This window comes from Delphinapterus leucas, chromosome 4, assembly GCF_059928025.1.
Source record: "Delphinapterus leucas isolate spDelLeu-1000000601 "Yukka" chromosome 4, BTC_Dleu_Yukka2, whole genome shotgun sequence".
Lineage (NCBI taxonomy): Eukaryota > Metazoa > Chordata > Mammalia > Artiodactyla > Monodontidae > Delphinapterus > Delphinapterus leucas.
Window position 1 is genome coordinate 18,121,672 of NC_143132.1, and position 13,237 is coordinate 18,134,908.

Below are 13,237 nucleotides of genomic sequence, written 5' to 3' on the forward strand. Positions count from 1 at the left end.
AAATATTTTCATAAAAATAATTCAAGTCTAAAACCGTATGTCATATTGACAAAATCATAAGAGTAGAATAGAAATGTCTTATGTTAGGAGTTATTAAAGGACATCATCTTATTCTTGAACTTGGTAATAGGGTAAGTATAGATGAATGATATTTCTTAAAAACAAAAACCCAAAAAATGTCTCTTCATAGAGAGAGGATGTGTGAAAAATATAACTCATAAATAAAAGAATGGAAAGCAAATAATAAGGTAACAGAATTCCAACCACATTATCATGACAACACATTGTTTAAACTTTCCTATTAAAAGACAAATATCTTCAGGATGTGTTTAAAAATAAAATCCATTGACATGATAAATAAAAGGGAACTAACTAAATCAAAATGACATTTCTTCAAAGAAGTCCAAAGATTTATTAGGCAAAGAGTAGGAAAAAAGTAGGAATAGAATATGAAATCAGCCAAAAATGTATTTAAGAAGGAAAAGCACTAAGCAAAATAAAAATTAACATATCTTGTGGATTAAAGGTAGAATCTACAATAAGAAATATGTGTCCCTGATAATAGAACATCTATATATCAATCTTAAATTGTTAAAAATACAAAGAATTATCAACATGTAAGGATTATTCTATTTGTCTTTAAAACCTCTCTCTAGGTCAAGGAAGATCAAAAATGTAAGAAAATTAAAAAAGGTAAAACTTTACAAAGACATAAAAAAAGACTTGAGTAAAGCAAGAGACATGCAAATTTCTTTTACAGTAAGTCATAAACCTTCTATTTTGTCCAAAATTAAGTAGTAGATTTGATGAAATTCCAATCATTAGCCATTCATAAATTTTTGGAACTTGATAACATAATTCTAAAGTTCTGAAGAAATAAATTTGGTGAAGATAAAATAAAGGGAAACACAACTGAAAAACGCAGTGTAATGTAAGATACCTGTTCAACTGGATTTGAAAATGCACCGTAAAATTACAATGAAAAAAAAAAAGCAGTACTTGTAGAATTATTGACAAGTATATTTATATGTGAGAAATATAGCTCACAAATAAACCTTAGTAATCATAACTACAAAATATTAGAATATAATGAAGTTAGCAACATAAGTCTGTGAGTAAAAAATAATCATTCCAAACAGAGCCTTAAATTAAAAACTAGAAATTTACTTGGAAAAAAAAAATTTAGACCTTTCTTTCAGATCATTTATAAACTTAAAATCCAGATATACAAAAAGTTAAAAGATTTAAATGCAACCCTGATTAGCAAATATAGAGAAATATTTATCTGATCTCTGAATGGGAGAGGAAATGTGAACACAGAAATAATGAAAGGTATTAAACAACCAAGACACACACACATAAACGAGCTTTGATTGGCGTAAAAACTTCAAATTTCTGTGTTTCAGAAGAGTCTTTTAAAAAATGTGAGAAAAAAAGAGAGTATTTTCATGAAACACAAAAGACAACCAAGCTTCCCTCAGAGCTTTCCCAGAGGCCATTGGTTTCACTCCAGGATTCCAAATGGCCACCCAATTAACCGCTGGTCATCCTTTAGATCTCAAAGTAAATGTCACTTTTCCAGGGAAACCCTTCCTAAATTCCTCAGGCTAGATTAGCTCTTAAAACACCCTGCACTTTCCTGTCTTGTCACTTTTCACAGAAATCATATACTCTTTTTAGCTCTGCATTTGTTTTGCTCGATATTATTTTCCCAGCGTTTAGAACTGTGCGTGTGCAAATGTTATATTTATTTAATGAATAACCCTTAAAAGTAGTCAAACTATTGCATATAGATAGTTCTACCCCTAAGAATCCATGCTAAATAAATAATCCAGAAGGTTCACAAAGATTTGTATATGAATGTTACATAAATCTGAAGGCAGCCACAAAAGAAGTACACTGACGACTACTTATGACATAACAAAACTTGAATCTCAGGGAATTCCCTGGAGGTACAGTGATTAGGACTCCAGGCTTCCACTGCAGGGGGCACGGGTTCAATCCCTGGTTAGGGAACTAAAATCTCATGTGCCGCTGCGCAGTGTGGCCAAAAAATTAAAAAATTCAATAACAAGCAAAACTTGAATCTCAGATTAGTGATAATGAGGACCAACAGTCCTGGAAGTTCACTGTGTATTTTTCATGATAATTCAATTAATACTCAACCCCCACCCCAACTATGATGTAGGTATTATCATTATTCTTACTTTATAGGTAAGGAAACTTGGCAAAGAGAAATTGAACTGCTTGGTTGAGGTAGGACAGTTAGCAAGCAGCTCAGCAAGGATTCCAACCCAGACATCCAAACTTGAGAGCCTGTAGCCTCTACACTCTTAACCATTATGCCATATTATGCTACCAAGTTGTACACACACATACACACACACTCACACTTAACAATGTATATACACAAAAATAACCTACCTGGCTATTTTTATTTTCTTCTTTGTACGTTTATGTATTTTCCACATTTTTACCAAAAAAAAACTATATCATTTTTATAATCAGAAAAAAATGACTTTTAAAGGGTAGGAAAATCCTAATTAGAGTGGTTTTCACTGGGTGAATTCTTCCTAACCAGAAATTTCCAGAAATTATAAACAGCTTCTGTTTTTATTTAATTTGTCCCCAGTAAGAACACTTTAAAAAGCTGAAGCACTTTTGCAGCACCGTATCATAAAAGAAAGTCAGTTTTGTTGGTATTTGTATGATGATGGCCTTTCCAAGCATGGAGACAGAAGTGAAGATGGATAAATTGGTCTGTTGATGACTAAGTAACTTCATATTCTAATTTAAGTACACAAATTATTTTCTGAGGATATATGTATATATATATATATATATATATATATATACTATCTATCACTAAAAGTACTAAAGTCACATTTCAAATTCAAATCTGAGTTTTCCAACATTTTATATTTTTCTACCTCTCTGTCCCTATTCTCAGTGAAAAGCATAAATGAACAATAAATCTTTAAGAATTTAGAGTTATTGACACTTTATTATTATTTTTTTTAAGTGTGTACCTAGCGACCAAAGGAGAGCCAGGAGAATCAAACTCATAAATTCCTATCAGGCATAAAATCCACAGAGATTGTGTATCTACATATGTGAGGTTCATTGCATTATTAAGTCCTGTAATTCATAGCTGTCTAGGGTGCAAAAGTAGCCAAATGTCAGCACTGAGGAAAGGCTGGACCCAAGCTCCACACTGACATTCTCAGTATTTTGAGACTATCTATGAAACAAAAGGATTCACCAAAACTAAGAGCAAAACAATAAACTACGATCTTCCTGGTAGATAAATATATAAAGAATAAAACCAAGGTGTGACAATGTTATTCCTCTTTATTATGGAAGTTTTGTGAAAATTACTTTTTAAAATCAACTGTCCTTTTCAGTTGCTCTCATTTTCCTTATGGAAACTGCAAGAGGGGCAGAGAAATGCTTTTCCTTTAAGTAAGAAGGAGAGAATGTCTAATAAGCACTAACATAGTAACATGTTAGGATGGAATAATGGTCTATTAATGCAGTGGTATTTATTTCCTTGAACAGCACATCAGTGAAAATGTACTGTCACCTCATAACCAGGGTAGATATTTCTAAAATTGTCTCTTTTTTCAAAAAGTCAAGCTAGGTACTGAAGTAAAATGATACATCTGGAATTTAAAATTTTCAAGCAAAAATAGAAAAGGTGGGGATAGAAGAAACTAAGTCAGGAAAATGATGATAATCATTAAAGTTGAGTGATGGATAGAGACTCATTACACTTTGTTCTCTGCTTCTGTGTAAAGTAAAATAGAAAAACCGAAAAACTAAAGAGAAGTTGTAGTTCTTTTATCCGACTTACAAATCAATGTCAGTACTTGAAATAATTTAAGATATGACTTACATTAGTGTCCTTTTCTACTCTTCCACATGTTTGGGGGGACAGAGAATAAATGTATGTAAAGTACCCACACTTAAGAACACAGCAGCACTCCTTAAAACAGCTTGATACGGAACACAAGAGCAAATCATGTAACAGAAAGAAGCAAGGAAAGAAAGAAAGGAAGGAAGGAAGGGAGGGAGGGAGGGAGGGAAGGAGGAAGAAAGAAGGAAAGAAGGAGAGAAAGAAAGAAAGAAAGGAAGGAAGAAAGGAAGGAAGGAAGGAAGGAAAAAAGGAGGGAAGAAAGAAGGAAAGAAAGAAAGGAGAGAAAGAAAGAAAGAAAGAAAGAAGGAGGAAAGAAAAGAAAGAAGGAAGGAAGGAAAGAAAGAAAGGAGAGAAAGAAAGAAAGAAAGAAGGAGAGAAAGAAAAGAAGGAAGGAAGGAAAGAAAGAAAAAGAAAAGAAAGAAAGAAAAAGAAAGAGGAAAAAAGAAAGAAAGAGAAAGAGAAAGAAAGAAAGGAAGAAAGGAGGGAGGGAGGAAGGAAGGAAGGAAAGAAAGAAGAAGGAAGGAGGGAATTGGGGAGTGGGAGAGAAAGGCATTCTTTTTATTTGCAGTGCTATAAAACATAGAACAATTAAATGAGTTTTCTGTTATAAAAGGCTGTGAATTTGTCACTTTTTCTACAAAGGCCTGATTTAAATATTATCATAGGCTATAAAAATTTTACTACTTTATAGTATAGACTCCTAGAACTTCTATTTTGCACCAAGAAGTAAACTAAGCAGAGAGAGTGAAAATGGAAAGTCACTTTTGCTTGCATATATTCAGAATTCAATATTAAGGATTAAAAAAATTATTATGACTAATGAAGTACATACCAAGGGATTTTAAATATATAATGTATATGTACACATATGTAAAGCATATATATATATATATTTTTTTTTGTATATTTGAAAGAAAAGCTGAGTAAAGAGAAAGGAATTAATATGAAGACACTCAGGGATTTCTCAGTTCCTCAAGCTGAGGGAGACAGGACCATTGGTGAAGCAGGAACACAATGGTCGGCCCAGATAAAGGTCACATTTGGCAACCTTGAAGTTGCAGATGAGGGAGTTCAGCTGAAAGATTAGATCAATAGGCAAAGATCAAAGATCTCTGATTTCTAGCTGAAGCTCTTCACCAGATGTATTAGATTAGTTGAGTACAGAGTTTCTCTCCATTTTTCTTCTTTAAAGAGAGCTAAGGGTTTACCAGTTCCCTGCTGCATCTTGCATAAAAGCAGGGAAGCTGACCAAATAACAAACAGAGGGACTGAGCAGCTGCCAGAAGTAAGGGCCTTTATAATATTGTTCTGGTTTTTCACTTATTTCAAGTTGATTTACTCAGTTCTGAATGTTCCAGAACCTTTCACCTTCAAAATTTTCACCAAAGTTGTTAACAAGAGTAGAATTGTCAGGCTTGGCTTTCATCTCCTGACTTCCAGAACATGCCAGAGGTAATGATAAAAACGGGACTCATTCCAAAGGAACCTTGAGGGGAAAGGGAAGACGAGCAGGGGCATGGACCATCCATCAGCTAGATAAACAAATTCTGAATAAATGGAAGTTGGCTGGAGGCCTCTATCTCAAACAATAAGGACACGCAAACAATAAGGACACGAATCTGAAAAGCTAGATCTCCAAGTCTATGGGCAAGGTCCTTTGCTGCTACAGATCACAGAGGTGATATCTAGTTATCAAAGTACAAGGTATTCTGGAGTGTTCTCCGTGGCACTAGGACAATTTCTTTCAGAAGTTGGGTATTAGTTAAATCCTGTGCTTTTCTAATTAAAATGCTCTTACACTAGCACTAATATTCTAATACTCTACATTTTTAATATCCTATAAGAAAGCAGTAGTGATAATAGAATTTCCTTGTATGGAGCTTCAGTGCAACTTTAGGTTGGAACTCTGAATTGAAGACAAAACTATGCAAGATTGCTAAAGAAATCACAGAATATCCTGTTTATTTTTGAGTCTATGCTCCCTTTTTCCTTTCTTAAGACAAAAGCCATTGGCTTTTCTACCAAAACTCATAACAGTATTGCATTTTTTTTCTTTAAGAACCATATGCATGTGAAACATTAAAAGATTAAACTGTAAACAAAGCTGAACACATGGAAAAGCTTTTGATCCCATAGAGTTGTAAACAGTCAAAAAACTGGGCTACACTAAAAATTGCAGGGACAGTTGCAACACAGTAATACTCAGTTCTTAGCATGATGGGAAGAAGGCAAAACATATAATTTTACAAAAGAAAAATAAAGGCATTGTTGAGAGTCCAGAATTAGGGAATTGAACATTTATTTCTCCGAGGGATTTTGCCATCCACAATGTTGGGACTTCAGGGGAGAAAAGTACCATACCATTAATTCTTTCTAACATATCTGACTTAAATTATCAATAACCACAAAAAAGATACAATCAAAATGTGAAAGTTTGTTAATTACAGAGCATCAATAATAATAAAGTCTGTCTTCAGGTTGCTGGATATTACACTTATTTATATTCAGAACCCAGAGGAGAAAGGAAACTAATACTGTTAAAACAACTTACTTTTAAGTCATATTTTGACAGCGACTCTGCTGAAGAATCAAACTGTCAACCCCAAAGGTTTTATGGAGCAGGAACAGGCCATTGTATTCTAACAGCACATCTTTGAGAAAAACAGTGCTCGTTAAGAATACAGTGTACACGAATGAAACTTAAAAGCTTTTGCACAGCAAAGGAAACCATAAACAAGATGAAAAGACAACCCTCAGAATGGCAGAAATTATTTGCAAATGAAGCAACTGACAGAGGATTAATCTCCAAAATGTACAAGCAGCTCATGCAGCTCCATATCAAATAGATAAACAACCCAATCCAAAAACGGGCAGAAGACCTAAATAGACATTTCTGCAAAGAAGACATACAGATTGCCAACAAACACATGAAAGGATGCTCAACATCACTAATCATGAGAGAAATGCAAATCAAAACTACAGTGAGGTATCACCTCACACCAGTCAGAATGGCCATCATCAAAAAATCCACAAACAGTAAATGCTGGAGAGGATGTGGAGAAACGGGAACCCTCTTGCACTGTTGGTGGGAATGTAAATTGATACAGCCACTATGGAGAACAGTATGGAGGTTCCTTAAAAAAACTAAAAATAGAACTACCATACGACCCAGCAATCCCACTACTGGGCATATACCCTGAGAAAACCATATTTCAAAAAGAGCCATGTACCTCAATGTTCATTGCAGCTCTATTCTCAGTAGCCAGGACATGGAAGCAACCTAAGTGTCCATCAACAGATGAATGGATAAAGAAGATGTGGCACATATATACAATGGAATATTACTCAGACATAAAAAGAAATGAAATTGTGTTATTTATAGTGAGGTGGATGGACCTAGAGTCTGTCATGCAGAGTGAAGTAAGTCAGAAAGATAAAAACAAGTACCGTATGCTAACACATATATATGGAATCTAAAAAAAAAAAAAAAAAAGTTATGAAGAACTTAGGAGCAGGACAGGGATAAAGACGTAGACGTAGAGAATGGACTTGAGGACACAGGGAGGGGGAAGGGTAAGCTGGGACGAAGTGAGAGAGTGGCATGGCCATATACACACTACCAAATGTAAAATAGCTAGTAGGAAGCAGCCACATAGCACAGGGAGATCAGCTTGGGGCTTTGTGTCCACCTAGAGGGCTGGGATAGGGAGGGTGGGAGGGAGATGCAAGAGGGTGGAGATATGGGGATATATGTATAACTGATTCACTTTGTTATAAAGCAGAAACTAACACACCATTGTAAAGCAATTATACTCCAATAAAGATGTTAAAAAAAAAAAAGAACATAGAGTCCATTCTCAGCAATATATTTGGACTTAATCACTTTGAACAAATAATAAAAATGTTTAATTCAGGCAGTCATTCCCTGAAATATGATTACACATCCTTCAAGGTGTATATGCTCAAAAAAAGACAAAAATGAAAAGAAGAAAAGAACAACCATATTTTCTTAAGAAACGTAATAAAAAGACAAATCTGCAGAATAAGTGGTATTAGATCATCATTCTGCTGCTATAATAAATGCAGATAAGAATCAGTAAATATCCCTGAGCCCCTATTTTGAACAAAGCCCTGTCTGAAGAACTGAGAAGGACACATAAGAAAGAAAAAGGAGAGAAAGAAAAGATAAAAGGATGGAAGAAAGGGCTGGAGGGAGAAAGGGAGGATAGAAGAAAAGACAATCTTACCTTCAGGCTTACCATATAGCTGGAGAAATAAAATGTTTACATGTGAAAAGTTAATTAGCAAGACAAGAAAGTGAGTCCAATGAGTTGTATGCACAATCTGGGTTCAGAAACACAGAAGAGAGAGGTTACTGCAGGTCAAAGTGTCAAGGAAGATTTCAGGGAAGGAGTGGAGACATAAACATGAAACAGAACGAATGGAAGTGAAACAGGCAGGGGACCTTGTCTTAGTTTGGGCTGCTATGACAAAGTACCATACACTGCATAGTTTATAACAACAAAAAGTTTTTTCTCACAGTTCTGAAAACTGTCAATCTGAGATCAGAGTGCCGGCACAATTGGGTTCTGTGAGAGCTCTCTTCTGGGTTGCAGACTAGCTTCCTATTGTATTTTCACATAGCAGCAAGAGGGCAAGAGCACACTTTAGGGTCCCTTTCAAAAGGTCACTAATCCCTTCCTGAGGGCCTACCTTCATGACATAATTACTTCCCGAAAGCCTCATCTCATTGAGGGTTAGGATTTTAACATGGGTAGAAATAAACATTCGGACCATTGCAGAAGTGCTCCAGATCCATGTGTTCTAGTCTGTTCCAGCTCCTCATAATGGCAAGTGGCATGCATACCTAATACCACTAGTTGGATTTGGTAGAGTGAAGAGCAGAAAGCCTTTCCAGCACGGAGCAAAGAATAAAAACTGTGTGTAATAGACCCTGAAAAATGCTTCCTGCCTTGTAGCTTCATTCCAATTCACTCAACTATATAGGTCAACTTAACTTGTTAAAAAGTTACCTAGAGAGGCTTCCCTGGTGGTGCAGTGGTTGGGAGTCCGCCTGCCGATGCAGGGGACACAGGTTCGCGCCCCGGTCCGGGAAGATCCCACATGCCGCAGAGCGGCTGGGCCCGTGAACCATGGCCACTGAGCCTGCACGTCTGCAGCCTGTGCTCCGCAACAGGAGAGGCCACAACAGTGAGAGGCCCGTGTATGGCAAAAAAAGAAAGAAAGAAAAAAAATGTTACCTAGAGAAATTATTAAATTCTGGATATTATAAATTTAAAAAATGAATCCAAATTACAGAGGCAAATGATGTGATCTTTGAAGATAAATATGCCAAAACTCACATATCTAAATTGGCATCCTCCTCCCCCAAGTCTAATCACTTTGGACAGCAAGTCATGAGCCCAGAGCAGCCACTGCTTCAAGGACTAGAGTTCCTCCTTGGAACAGTCTTCAGATCGAATTCAGAAAAGCAACCTGTCTCATTGCCTCCCAGGCATGTTTCATTTTTGACCAAAAATGGCATCACCCAGCTTTGAAACCCACCTTAGTCATGGTACTTGTCTGGAAAGGACTTTGGTTGCATCCAAAATGAAATCCTCCTTCAAAGAGAGATTTGCCACCACAAGAGATATTTGAAGAATGAGCTGCAGGCTCTAAAGGTAATTCCAATGGATCCATTCCAGAAATATTAAAATCATGGTAGCATGACTAGGAAAGGAGTATGTACTTCCCAAATGACAGCCTTAAAGGGCCAGAGTGCTTTGGAGTGAGCATTCTGTTTTGTCTGTTGAAAAAGATTCAGTCCTATTGAGGGGTTGTTTGACATAGTGGCTGAACATGCAAAATCTGGAATCACACTGCTTGGCTTTGGATCTCAGCTGTTCCATTTACTTGCCTTACCCTTAATTACCTTACCTCAATGTTCCATCTATAAAATGGTAAAAGTAACTAACTTCACACAGTTTGTATAAGGATCCAATTCTGTAATACCTGCAAAATTACAGAATTGGGTACCTGGTACATAGTAAACAGTACTAATCCTCAGGTGGTGGTAGATATTAAAGTAACAGTTATGGCATCAGAAAGTATTTCCAAGAAAAGATTAATGTGAAGGCAGTGGAGTACTTAATGATGTACATACTCTGCCCTGTTGACAAAGACGTTTGACACCAGCTTTGTTACCAGTTACATACAACTCTCTTCACCATGATTGACTGTATGCTCCTTCTCAAGGAACCATCTGCATTTCTGGACTATGCTCTCCCTACTGACTGATGTGTTTCAGCTTGACAACAAAATCTACAACTAAAACATCTCTTTGGTCCAACCAAATAACAGTATAAATTTGTGGACAGAGAGAGTTTATTTAGAGAATGCATAATATACACGCATATCGCTGTATCTGCACTAGAAGGAGACGGAGGTAGAAGCCGCAAAGAACCCAGAGACCCTTAGATGTATGCATTAAATTGTTTGTTTTCCCCTATAACCTGGCGCTTATTAAAGCTTTTGGTAGTAAACGCACAATCTCCTCAAAATCTTAGTTAGAAAGAAACAGCCAGTCCTTGTATGTACTAGTTTACTTTGTCTGCTAGTACAGTTTCCCATCATGAAGATCTTGCCACACTTTCATGCTAGAATTTAACATATTAAAAACAAGCTATTCTTCAGTTCCTTTCTGCTTGCAGTCAATGGGTTTGAAGTCCTGGATCTTTTATTCATTAAATATGTGACCTTGAACGAGTCACTTAATTACTCCAGATCTCAGTTATTTCTTCAGCAAGGTTAGAGCATTGGATTAGCTTATCTTTGTGGTCTAAAATCTTTTTCTTTCTTAATATCTCATGTCACTGGAGGACGACTTGGAAAGCCATCTGTAATTCATTATATCCTGATACTGAGCTTCAACCCACAAAGATGCACACAGAGGGAGATATCACTGTGACGGCCCAGGCTATTTCCTTTAAAGCTTTTTTGTTTTGTCGTTTTTTTTTTTTTTTTTGCGGTACACGGGCCTCTCACTGTTGTGGCCTCTCCCGCTGCGGGGCACGGGCTCCAGACGCGCAGGCTCAGCGGCCATGGCTCACGGGCCCAGCCACTCCGCGGCACGTGGGATCTTCCCGGACCGGGGCACGAACCCGTGTGCCCTGCATTGGCAGAGGGACTCTCAACCAATGCGCCACCAGGGAAGCCCTGTTTTGTTTTGTTTTTTTAATCCAATTTCTTCCCATTATACTGTCATTTTAATTGTGTACTAACATAGAAATATCAGATTGGGTGTAAATAACCTTTACTTAGCATAGAATTACTTGAAGGTTTTCACTTTCAGTTACATCGTTTTTCATGGGCTAAGCCCTCCAGCAGGCATGCATTCCCCATAAAAGTGTTCATCTGGATTTTATGCTTTTTTCTGTCTCTCTATGTTTCTTAACCACACCTTTTTCTTTTATATCTCTCCTTCCTATAGAGTTCCTAGAATTGTAGTCCACACATAATAGAAACTCAGTAAAAGTTTTACTCACTGGCAAACATACGGGCTTCCTGCAAAGAGCAGCCATGGTTTCAAATATTTACAGCACCTATGGCTAAAGTAATCTTACAGGGGACTCTGCACCGTTGCTGCTACTGAAGTGGACGTACCTGTGGTTCTAAATTTCTTTGGAAGCTTGCATATTACCTAAGCTCTTTGAGTTTTAGTTTCCTCATTTGTAAATGAAGATCTATCTAAGGATGGCTCTTCAATAAATGAGATTTTATATGTAAAGCTTCTAGCACACCAAAGAAATATTATTATTCTTATTGATTATTAATATCTGGAGCAGCTGGACTCCAACTCCAACCTGACTGTTGGACACAACAACTCAGTTATTTCAGAAAGTTCCTCTGTAATAAGAACTGATCTGACTTAAATTGGCCTTCAGAAGCTTCTAGAAACTAACAAGTTTCTCAGCTCCAAACAAAGCATAGACAAATTAGAGTTATCCATGCCCTGGAGTGTGATACATTGACAACAAGCAATATGAGTGGCAAGTTCTACTATACAGGGTAAATCTATTTTTCTAGGTATTAAATTAAGAGTAAAAACATTTTTGCTTTACTATTAAACTTGACCAATTCCCAACTTCATAAACAACCTTTTGTGGAATCTTACTTTCCTTATAATTGGGACTATTTTGATGGTGGCAATGGTTGTCTTAGATGACCAAGGTCCTGAACTATGACTTATATGAAGTGCTTGAAATAAAATTTCCATGTTCCCCCTTTCCTTGGTTCACACTTCAGAATAAATTATGAAATAAACAGCACACACTCTTAATCAATCAGACTGATGACAGAAAGCCAGAGCTTCTAGAAATATCAAGTCATAGTCATAAGAAAGAGTGAGTCTGTGGTTTATTTTTTTTAAGTTCATTAGAAATGACCCAAAATACATTTCTCAATTATTGTGAATTTTTTCACATACAACAAAATAATGTTATCGCTATTTGTTCATATACACAAAAAGTATTGTGATTTTTTTAAAAGGTTCTTTTTTTTAATGATGATGTTATTGTGAGGGGAAATTTACAGCAAAAGTTTAAACCATGGAAGAAAGAAAGCTACTAGAAATTGTTTTTATTTATATTGGATTCTAAAAAGTACTGTTATTTCTATGGTGATCGTGCTTTTAGAAATATTTTGCTATCAAAGCATCCACAACAGCAGTGTTTTAGCTTTCCCTGAAAAAAAAATAATAATATAAACTGAGACCTCTAGTGGAGGAAAGTGGGAACTGTCCCCCTGATTCCTTGTTCTAACTTCACACTGACCAATTCTTTCCTAGAAAATGTAGGGGTTTTTAATAACTTTTAAAAACCTGCATATTTACCTCTTGAACAGTTAGTAACTTTCACTACCTCTTTATATTAAATACTTAGCAATGAAAATGAATATATATATGATACATACATAAAATTTGAAAAACCAGTTGTTTTGATTGTAAATGGTTTAGGGAATTTAACATACAGTTTGAAAACTAAAACATCATTTGGATCAAAAACTCTTTTATTCCCTAGTGAAATGACTCACTGTGATTTTGTACCCTGGGGATGAAATGTGCACTGGGACTCTGGAATCCTGTAACAAGGATGATGCAGAGACTAAAAATACTTGACATTTATACATTGTTTGACATCCTGGGACATGAAAGCAGTGTTGAAGTGCTGTATCACTATCCCAGCCACAAACAAAATGACAAAGACTGCAATGTACTGCCTGAAATATGAGGCCAACTTGACAAGAAGAAATGGCTGGAGGAAG